A 9,427-nucleotide genomic window follows, 5' to 3' on the forward strand; every position below is an offset into this window, starting at 1 on the left:
GTGACCCCCAACTGCATAGCCACCACGACGCCAGGGAAAAGGGTTTCACCTCCCTCCCAGGCTTTGGCACACCATTACATACCCCTGCAGAAAATCACTTTGCAGAGTCAATTTATAAATGTCTTACGCCTGGCGTTGAACTAACTTTATGTAAACGCCACGATAAATTACAGCATGTACGCAAGGGACAGAAGGCAGAGTATCAAATGACAGAAATAGCCCCGTCTCTTTCATTGTTTATTGTGTTTCTCTAATTTTCAGTTAAAATGCACTTTAGAGATAAGCACAAAAGACTTCCACACTTCCACCTCCCCCCAGGTCAGAAACGATGAACTTGTCCTGAAAGAATTTAACCTTACTTTTTAGTTGTGGTCCAGAAACACTACAAAAACAAGGCTTTCCTCATGCTGGGAAGAACAGAAACAAACCCAAAGCTTTAAGAACTGGCTGCCTTGACCTGCAGCTCTCTCTGTTCCAAAGCCAAACACTTCCCTCATTCTTGCTGGGCTGCACCGTTCAGCTACTGTCCGTCACCTCAACACCTTCTTCTGGGTTGGGGTGTCTTTTTGGGCCATGCAAATGCATGCAGAGTATGACAACACAGATGTGTGGGTTTCTGCATGGCAATGTTTTAAATTCAAGGTTACAGCTTTTCCCTCAGCACCTGAGTAGAGGGTCGAACAGCAAAGCTGTGGAGCGTGAGAAGGCGTGAAGACACTCACTAAGCCATGGACTCCTGCACTTAATATGTAAACCAGCCCTGTTTGTTAAGTAGTTCCTGAAGAGGCCCCTGGTCACTGCTGATCCTAATCCTAGAAGAGAGAGAAACTCAGAGCGTGGTGGTCAGAAACTCCTCAGCCTGACCAGGAGCTTGCACTCCCTGCAGGTCCTGTGCCAGCGATCCTTCCACCATGGCCTAGAACACCAAAATGCCAGGATTTTAAGAGTCTTTTTAAGGTGGTATCGTTTGCACTACACGAGGCATTCAAGGCCAGGCTGGATGTGGTTCTGGGCAACCTGATCTAGTTGAAGATGTCCCTGCTCATTGCAGGGGGGTTGGACTACATAACGTTTGAAGGTCCCTTCCAACCCAAATTATTCTGTGATTCTATGATTTGACTAGACAGCTCATTCCACAGAAAGTCCCACAATGAAATCCAGCAAGATTCTTTCCCTTAGCAGTGAATTAGCTGATAAATAATTTTAAAGATTATATTTTGTATGTACAACTCTTTTTGTCTGGTTTACTATTAATACAAAGCATATTTATTAAATATTAATAAAAAAGAAAATACCCCAAAAACCCCTTGACTAAAATTTCCATCTTTTTGATCTATGCATTTACTTGATGTATTTTTTAAGGAGGTTTCTGAATGCTGAGTATCAACAAGGCTATTCTCTGTCATGAATTCCCTGAGCCAAGAAGTGCACAGGATCAACAGGCAAAACAGAAGTCACCGATCTGGAAGTTCAAGACACAGAAAGGTCAGCAGGCGTTCCTATGGATCTATTCCTAATGGGAAAACTCCCTAGATAACACTGTCCACTTCCTGCTCGATGGAAGGGAATTTATTTTACCGTTTCATGTTTGAAAGTTGAATAAATAGTTGTTTTTAGGGTACTGATATCTTTCAATGAAAAAACAAACCAAACTGGGTTTAATTCTGTCTTCCCAGCAATGCTGTCAAATCAGGTCATTCCTACTCTTAACACCACGCAGTAAGTAAGCAATGTGATATAGCAGTTTCCTACAGTTTTACAATATAGAATATTTAAGTCATTTTATTAACCATATGATAAATATTTCTTACTACAACTGGTATTCACTGTGAAAATACTGATGCGATATTAAACTATTCTGTAATTTTAAAATGGAAATATATACTTGTTAAAGATTAAGGCAGAACAGTCTCAGGCAAAAGACAGAAAGAGAAAGGCAAACAGAATTAAAGAGGTTTAATTGCTTTTGCAGAAGTGTTCATATCTTTGATCGCAAGTTTAGAAAACTACTCAGAGCCACAGAGAAATATTTCTGTTGGCAGCAGCCGATCGATTTGTGGATGAAGATTTTGTTTCATTTAGAGCACTGGGCGAACAAATTCCCTCTTTTATTTTTTTATAAACAGAAAATTATTTTTCCATTATTTCTATTACAACTTCCATAAATGCATAACCTTTGTCACAGCACTGCACTCACCTTGAATTTCCATCTTGTTTTAAAAACTGAGGAGTCAAAGTGTAAAAGACAAAGTAATACCACTTTGCACAGGATGAAACAGGGCAGCCCTCCAACACTGGAGGGTAACAATCAGCAAACTCTCAGCTTTTATGTAAGGATGATGTTACAGTCATCTCAACAATATATTGCAATGCTGTTGAGATAACATGAGACAAAGAAACACCTCACAAAAAATTTCTTTCATAGTACACCCTTCCTTTTGACCCCCTTCTTACCACCAGCAACAAAGCGATTAAATAGTGTGACCTACCAAAAAGATGCAGGAAAATGCTGTCACTCAAAGCATGAGTGTGTGTGTGATTTTGGAGGGAGACAAGATCATAGAATCATAGATTGATAGAATGATTTGGGTTGGAAGGGACCTTAAAGCTCATCCAGTTCCAATCCCCTGCCACAGGCAGGGACACCTTCCACTAGACCAGGCTGCTCCAAGCGACGTCTAACCTGGCCTTGAACACTGCCAGGGATGGGGCAGCCACAAGTTCTGTGGACAGCCTGTTCCAGTGTCTCACCACCATCACAGTAAAGATCAAGAAAGGTTAGCATAGGAAAGGATGACAGTCAAGGATGGACTGTCAACATACATATGAGTATCACAAAGAAACTTTTCATTACTGCATCAGCTGAACTTGGAAGACGATTTTTTGAGATTCTAGCTGGACAGCCAACAGTCTTCTACAAATATTTGCACAATAAACCACACTGAGGAGCATTCACATCATCAGGTCCAGGTAGATGTGGTGCTTAAGGTGGTCTTTGTCAGGCTAAATTTGCCCTTTGAGTCAACCCTGAGACACTTCCTGGAGAAGCCTCTCCCTCCACTCACAAGGAACCTACAGAGACAAGACTCAAGACTCAACACATGCAGTTCAGAAGCAACTTTGGTTGCCAAAAATTAGGTTGGGAATTAATCTTCTTGGAGGTTGCTGCTTGAATTTATTGTTTAGTTGTTGATTTCATCACTTTTTTTATTAGAATGGCCCATCAGGTCATGTTAATTTTGTATCCCCCTAGAAAAAAGCCTTTTCCAAATTTTCTCTAGTACACCGGATACAAGCTTCATGAGCCTGTTCCCTCTATCAACAAATCTTAAGGAATAGCCAAGAGGTCTGTAAGTGTATCAGGATCCATAATACAGAACAAGAAACCGCATTACTTGCAGATGAACACTGCTGTGGGTCCAGCCAAGCTGAAGAAGGAAGTATTGCCATGTCTCAGGAGAGCATCATCCGTCAGAAATTTCACTGACATTCTGGCACTGTACTTGGAAAACAAATCCAAACACCTTCAGCTGCTGGCAGGAGAGGGAACAAACTAAACCCCAAGTAATTCCATTCATTTCACTATAATTCACATTGTCAGACACTACCCCAAACACCTGGGTATCAGGAAAACAGGCAGCCAGCATAATGAGACGACACTAGGGAAGACAAGCATCACAATAAAGGCTGATATTGAAGTCCTCATCAAAGTAAAAAAAACCCACTGCAATATCCTCAAAGTTCCTGCTGTAACAACATCTTTTTGAGCAAGTGATATTGGCAGATTTCAGTTACGTCCTTAGTGAAATACAAGCCATTAGTAAAACAGACCCATAATTCATCACCTAGAGCCTCTTCTCTCTCTCTCTGTACTCTTACAAAAACCAAGGACAGCCTCAGAGATGAAGCTTTAGGAGAAGGAACAAAAAACCCCAGGGCTCTGGCCCAGGATGCCTGACCCCAGGTAGGTGTTGCAGGCATCAGCCTTGGGAAAAGCTGCTGTGAACCTGCTACTCCGGTATGCACAAGAGAGAGAGAAACAGCAAGTTCAAACATCTACTTACAATAATTCTTAGCAGATTTTCTCTGCTGGAAAAGTGTTTTAGCTGATGGTTCACTCTTTCACATGTTTCTATATTCACCCAGCTCTATGTATTTCTTGCAGCTGATATATATATATATATGTATATATATAAAAACACACATATGTATATAAAACTCTTAATTTAAAAATCTAATTATTGACTTAGCTTTACTCTTCTAAGCTCCTTCTAAACCCACAGCGAAACAGGATCCTTTCTGTGAAATTCAATGGAATTATCTTCTTCAAGCCCATGGCAACAAGCCTGTGGCTTTCTTTTTGAAGGAAGAGAAAAAAATGAACTATTTTAAATCTCAGATCCTGAAATGAGAATAAAATAACCCTACCAAAAATAAGTAAAAGGCCTCCTTTACTTTAGATACTGAAAGTTAGCCTTTGCCAAACCCACATGACAAGTTATTTAGATACAACAGAACCGGATTCTCTGTTTCAGTGTTTATTCTTAAGAGTTCTCCCAGGAGAAAGCTATCCCACTCAACATATTTATTCCTCTCCCTCCCCCATCAGCTTCCTGGTAAGTTAGTTTTTAGTGCTTCTGGCCACTTGGTCCTTATGTGACCCACAGAATAGGAGGAAAAAAAGAAAGAACTATTATATGCTTATAGTTTAAGTTCTCATTAAGTTGTTTGTTGACTTTACCAAACTTAACAGCCCCTCAAAATAATTCTTTAGCTTATTTTGAGTGGTGAAAACAAAGTATGCTTCAGGTTAGGCAAAAGCAGTAATTATAGCATCGCTGGTTCAGACACAGGATGAACTCTTCCGAATCATGACCATCACAGCCGGCTTGTGGGCACCATCACTTAGAGTAAGTTTCTGGCAGAGCCTCCTCAAGTTACCCACAGCAGCCAAACAGAGGTCCTCTCCCACTGTCCAGAAAATTCCCCTACACCAGTGCTGGTGATCACTGGAGTCTTCCATGAGCCAATTCTGTCCTGGCCAAAAATCAATCTAGTAAAGCAGGCACATCGCTGTCTGGAAGAAGAAAGCAGCAGAACAGGGGAGAGGAGACTAAAACCTCTCTTTCAACTGCAGCAGTTTGTTAGACCTGCTCAAGCATGATGTATACCTTCAATTTTAACCCACATAGCAAATTTTTCCAGGGTATTAGCTAAATCATGGTACTAACTACTCTCCTACCCTGTAAGGAGAGCACTTGTAACTTCAACATGATTCTGGAATCACAGGAGGCTTTGCCACACAGGAAGGGAAAACTATACCTCCTGATACCACCAGCGATGTCTAAACACAATTCTGAGTTGGTTCTGTTCCATGCCTGCAGCCACAGCCTGGAGTTCTGTATGCGGTACATCTTCCCATGTTTTAGAACATTCTGTCAGGTGTCAGGACAAGACTGTTAAGAATTGCTTCTTGAATAAATTAAAGGCCGGGGATGTTAGGACAATTTTGTGTCATTTTGTATTTCTACTTTCAAAGTAGAAGCACATAAGAGTTCCTTACCAGCATTCGTCTGAAACACGTTCCTCGAGGTAGGGATCCATTTGTATTACAGCAAATATATTACAGTGAGCAGCACTTTTACACAGGCAGATTCCATTCTCAGAAGCTGTTCTCCTGAAGCTAAAGCAGTACCAAGGAATAAGGCACTGATAAGCACTAAGCAAATAGTTAAAAATTAGTTTCTTCTAAGATAAATCATTGACACTGCAGTGGGAATTAGATATGCCTGTTGTTTAACCATCTTGGAATCAAAGCAATAAAAAAAAAACCCTTATAAAAATTATTTGACAAGTACATGCAGGCAGTGTGACAGTACCATCACCATGGTACCTGACTGCAACGCTGTCGCAATGACAGTGACAGCAAGCCAGAAATCTGGAGGTGTTTCAAACAAGGTAAGCTCCGAGGCTCCCTTTCAGATTGTGATTTCCTTGGATGGAAAAAGAAAAGAAAGGTAAGTGCACAAAGAAAAGATATCCTTGGTATTTCCTACTGCAAGAGAAGAGACCTTGCATCTTGGGGGGCAGGGAAATATAGTTATTTCCTTTAACACTGAAAACCTAGTAATGGTGATTGTGTTTAGAGCCACTGGGGATGAAACAACTCCAAGGTGGTGCAACTTACACTAATAAGCATTTCAGTACCTTGAAAACAGTATGCACTCCCCCCCCTCCCCACCCTTAAAACATTCCCTTAATCTAGGAATCGTTAAAAATGAAATGCTAGAGAAGTAAAATCTTTGAGTTATTACAGTACACAACAGTATCTTTGTAAGGTTAGGATTGGGACTCATCATTCATAAGCATGACATATGGGACTAACTCATTTCTCTTCCACATCCAGAAAAGAAGTGAAGAATTTGTTTCCCTTGCACTCCTGTGAGGAGGATGACAAACAAAATGAGCTATGGCTAGGGAGACCTGCTATGGGAAATACTTACTCCAAAGAGTTGTTTTGATAATTAACTAGGAAAAAAAAAGCTCTGCATTCCCCCCATCTCTATCCCTAACATGGAAACAGCTGTCTGTTTCTGGGACACATAAAATATTACCCATATGTAATCAAGACTGACGTAGCACCGGTACTAACACAAGTAAAGCAGACCTCTGAATTTATTTCTAGTGACTACTATTATTACTATTGAAATAACCAGATTTTAGCCTTGCAAGAGCCTTAGAAGAAATGCTCCCTGTGTATCTCCAGGGCTGCCTCCACCCTGGAGATTTCCCTCTGCATCACTAATTGATACGCTGCTCCTGGCACACCGACATACAGCATGTTGGCAAGTGTGCAGCCCTGTGAGTTTGAAATCAAGTTTCCAAAAAAGACGAAAGTCCATGGGCATGTACATTTGTGAGGGGGTGAGTTACAAGAGTACCTGACACATGGCAACGACTCAAATCAGAGTGAGAATTTCAGAGGTGAGAAGGAAGAGGAGACAAAGCAAAGAGCAGGAAAAGCCAGAATAGGTTGTTATTCCCAGATGCTTATGCAAGTGGACAGCTGCATACGAAACCAAATACATTCAGAATTTATCAGGGGCATGGAGATATGCCATTAGCTTTGTAAAGCCTCACTTTTTCTGCCCATGAACACAGCTCAGCACTTACTGTGCATGAAGACAACTTCTCTGGTGATGCAACACACCCATAATTGTAAGGTGTGTTTTTTTCTGTGTAGGTTCTTATGCTACCACTATAATACCCCAAAATACCCTCGGAAGAACATGAAAAAGTCCTCCTGCTTATCCAGAAATACAGATTGTGTACATAAAGCACTTTGCTTTGATCCGAAAAGCTGCATCTTTTCCTCAACATCTGACTCTTGACTCTTGACTTTCCACCTGGTTTGTCTCTAATTATTACCAGCCAAGTCTAGAGTCTAAACACAAGATAAAGATGTGTTTGCACAGAGAAGAGAGAAACCATGGACAAAATGTGTCTTCAAGTAAGAGATCTGAATGTGGGTTTTTTCCATGTAAAAAGTCATGTTCCATCCACTTTCGTGACCCAACCCTTGCCTTCATCAAAAATATGACGGAGTGTCAACAGGATGCTGGGCTTTGCATTAACAATGTTTGTAGTGTGAAGTATGTTTACTAGTGGGCAAAGGAAAATTAAAAAATATCTATTTCCATATGCAACATACAGAGCTAGTCTTCTCTAAATAAATGGACCCATTTGTTCAGGTATGTCAATCTTCAGTTCTCTGAATTGATTTTCAAGGGAGTCCAACTTAAAAGTAAAGGTCTAAAGAGGAAGACTTTTGTGCAGGCTACAAACAGATGACAGATGAAGCATGGGGGGATGATGACCCTTTGGTTTGCTGATATTTAATGAGAAATCTGACGACTCCATCTAACACATGCACAATTGATTCTCTCAGTGAATCTGTTAAATCCCTTTATGGCATCCTGTTGGAAGCTGAGATTGCCACATGATCCACTAGTGTCCTCATGCATCCCAGAGCCACATGTGGGAGCATTAGTGTACAGTATCATTCGTACGGTCTGACATAAAATTTTAATTGAGAGTGGCTTGCATACCTTGATGGCAACTGCAGCTCCCTTAAAATGCAAATATGCTTACTTCTAAGCTGCACTCTGCCCAATTCCAGCACTATTGCTAGTCAAGTCTCCTGGGTAATAAGCCTACGTTGTGTTCACGTGTATCTCAACTAGCAAAGTTGATTCTCAGTATAATCATCATCACGAACAAAATTATACAGCTCAGCTACATAAACTTACCACATAAAGCTCGCTATTTAGAATACATTAGAACATGCGGGTGCCAAGTAATTCCTATATGTTCCATCCTTGCTTTTAAAGCTCTGCTTTGATACTGCAGTTCACTAAAACCAGAGAAGGACAACTAGAGACAAGGATTTTCATGCACAGTTTCAAGTGAAGATTTCATACACTGCTTTTAAAAAAAAAACAAAACACAAAAACCAAACCACATGCAACCCCAAGAACACAATTTAATCTATTCACAGCTTCCTAAAAAAGTAAGCTTTGCCACAGAACAAGAAGAATATGCTTTTCCATAACACAGCACTGGTCTCAGTACAGTAACATAGAGAGCACATGGAGATACCATGCAAACCTGACCTTCCCCAGGAAAGCCTCTGTACGTTCACGCGGTCATGGGCAGCTTTGACCTGGGACAGTTCATGGCCCTCTGCTGTGCTGCACCACTCTGACAAAGAAAAAAAACCCCAGGTAGCTCTGCTGAAACGAAACAAAGAACTAAGTTTGAAAGCAAGGAGGAAGCCAAGAGGATGAAAAGAGGGGGGAAGAGGCAGAGCAGCGCCCTGAGGGTGCAGGGGCAGAAGGGAAAAGAGAAGCAGAGGAAATGAAAGCAGAAACATCACACAGAGTGAGGAGTACACTGCCACTGCTGAGAAGTGACCTGCATTTAAGAACCTGCTGGAGTCCAAGCCCTTTCCAGACTCTGACTTTGGCATCTTTGCTGGAGCCTCAAGCTCCCAACTGCCCCTTCTCTAGCAGTCCCCTATTTAGCAGCTAACTCTGGTGAAATCCCCTTTCTACCAGCAAACCCATCATAACTGATGCCCAGGCAATCTTCAAGCCATGGGTAATCATTCAGAAAAGCAGCAGAGTACCTCAAAAGCAAATCCTGCGTGCCAGCTTGGCACACTTCAAACAACCTTCTCCAGATGTTCCAAAGAAAATGACCTTTCCCCCCTGTCAAAGATGACAGATGCTTCCACGGACAAACACAGCCCAGGGCTAATTGTTCTATAATGCGCTTCCTGCCCAGTTTTCCAGCCTTGAAAAATACCCACTTTAGCCATGAAAAAACAGGCAGCACCTCCCCAGGGTATGCTTCAGTTGCAGTTCAG

At 41.4% G+C, this 9,427-nt stretch overlaps 1 protein-coding gene across 1 annotated transcript in view; it reads right to left on the minus strand.

Annotated features, from left to right (window-relative positions):
• COMMD1 (copper metabolism (Murr1) domain containing 1) overlaps positions 1–9,427 on the minus strand; it is a gene marked incomplete at its 5' end in the record, with an annotated part of 53,652 nt that overhangs the window by 28,566 nt on the left and 15,659 nt on the right. The gene's annotated exons all lie outside the window — the stretch shown is intronic.

Source organism: Nestor notabilis, unplaced genomic scaffold, assembly GCF_000696875.1.
Source record: "Nestor notabilis isolate BGI_N333 unplaced genomic scaffold, ASM69687v1 scaffold19083, whole genome shotgun sequence".
Taxonomy (NCBI): domain Eukaryota; kingdom Metazoa; phylum Chordata; class Aves; order Psittaciformes; family Psittacidae; genus Nestor; species Nestor notabilis.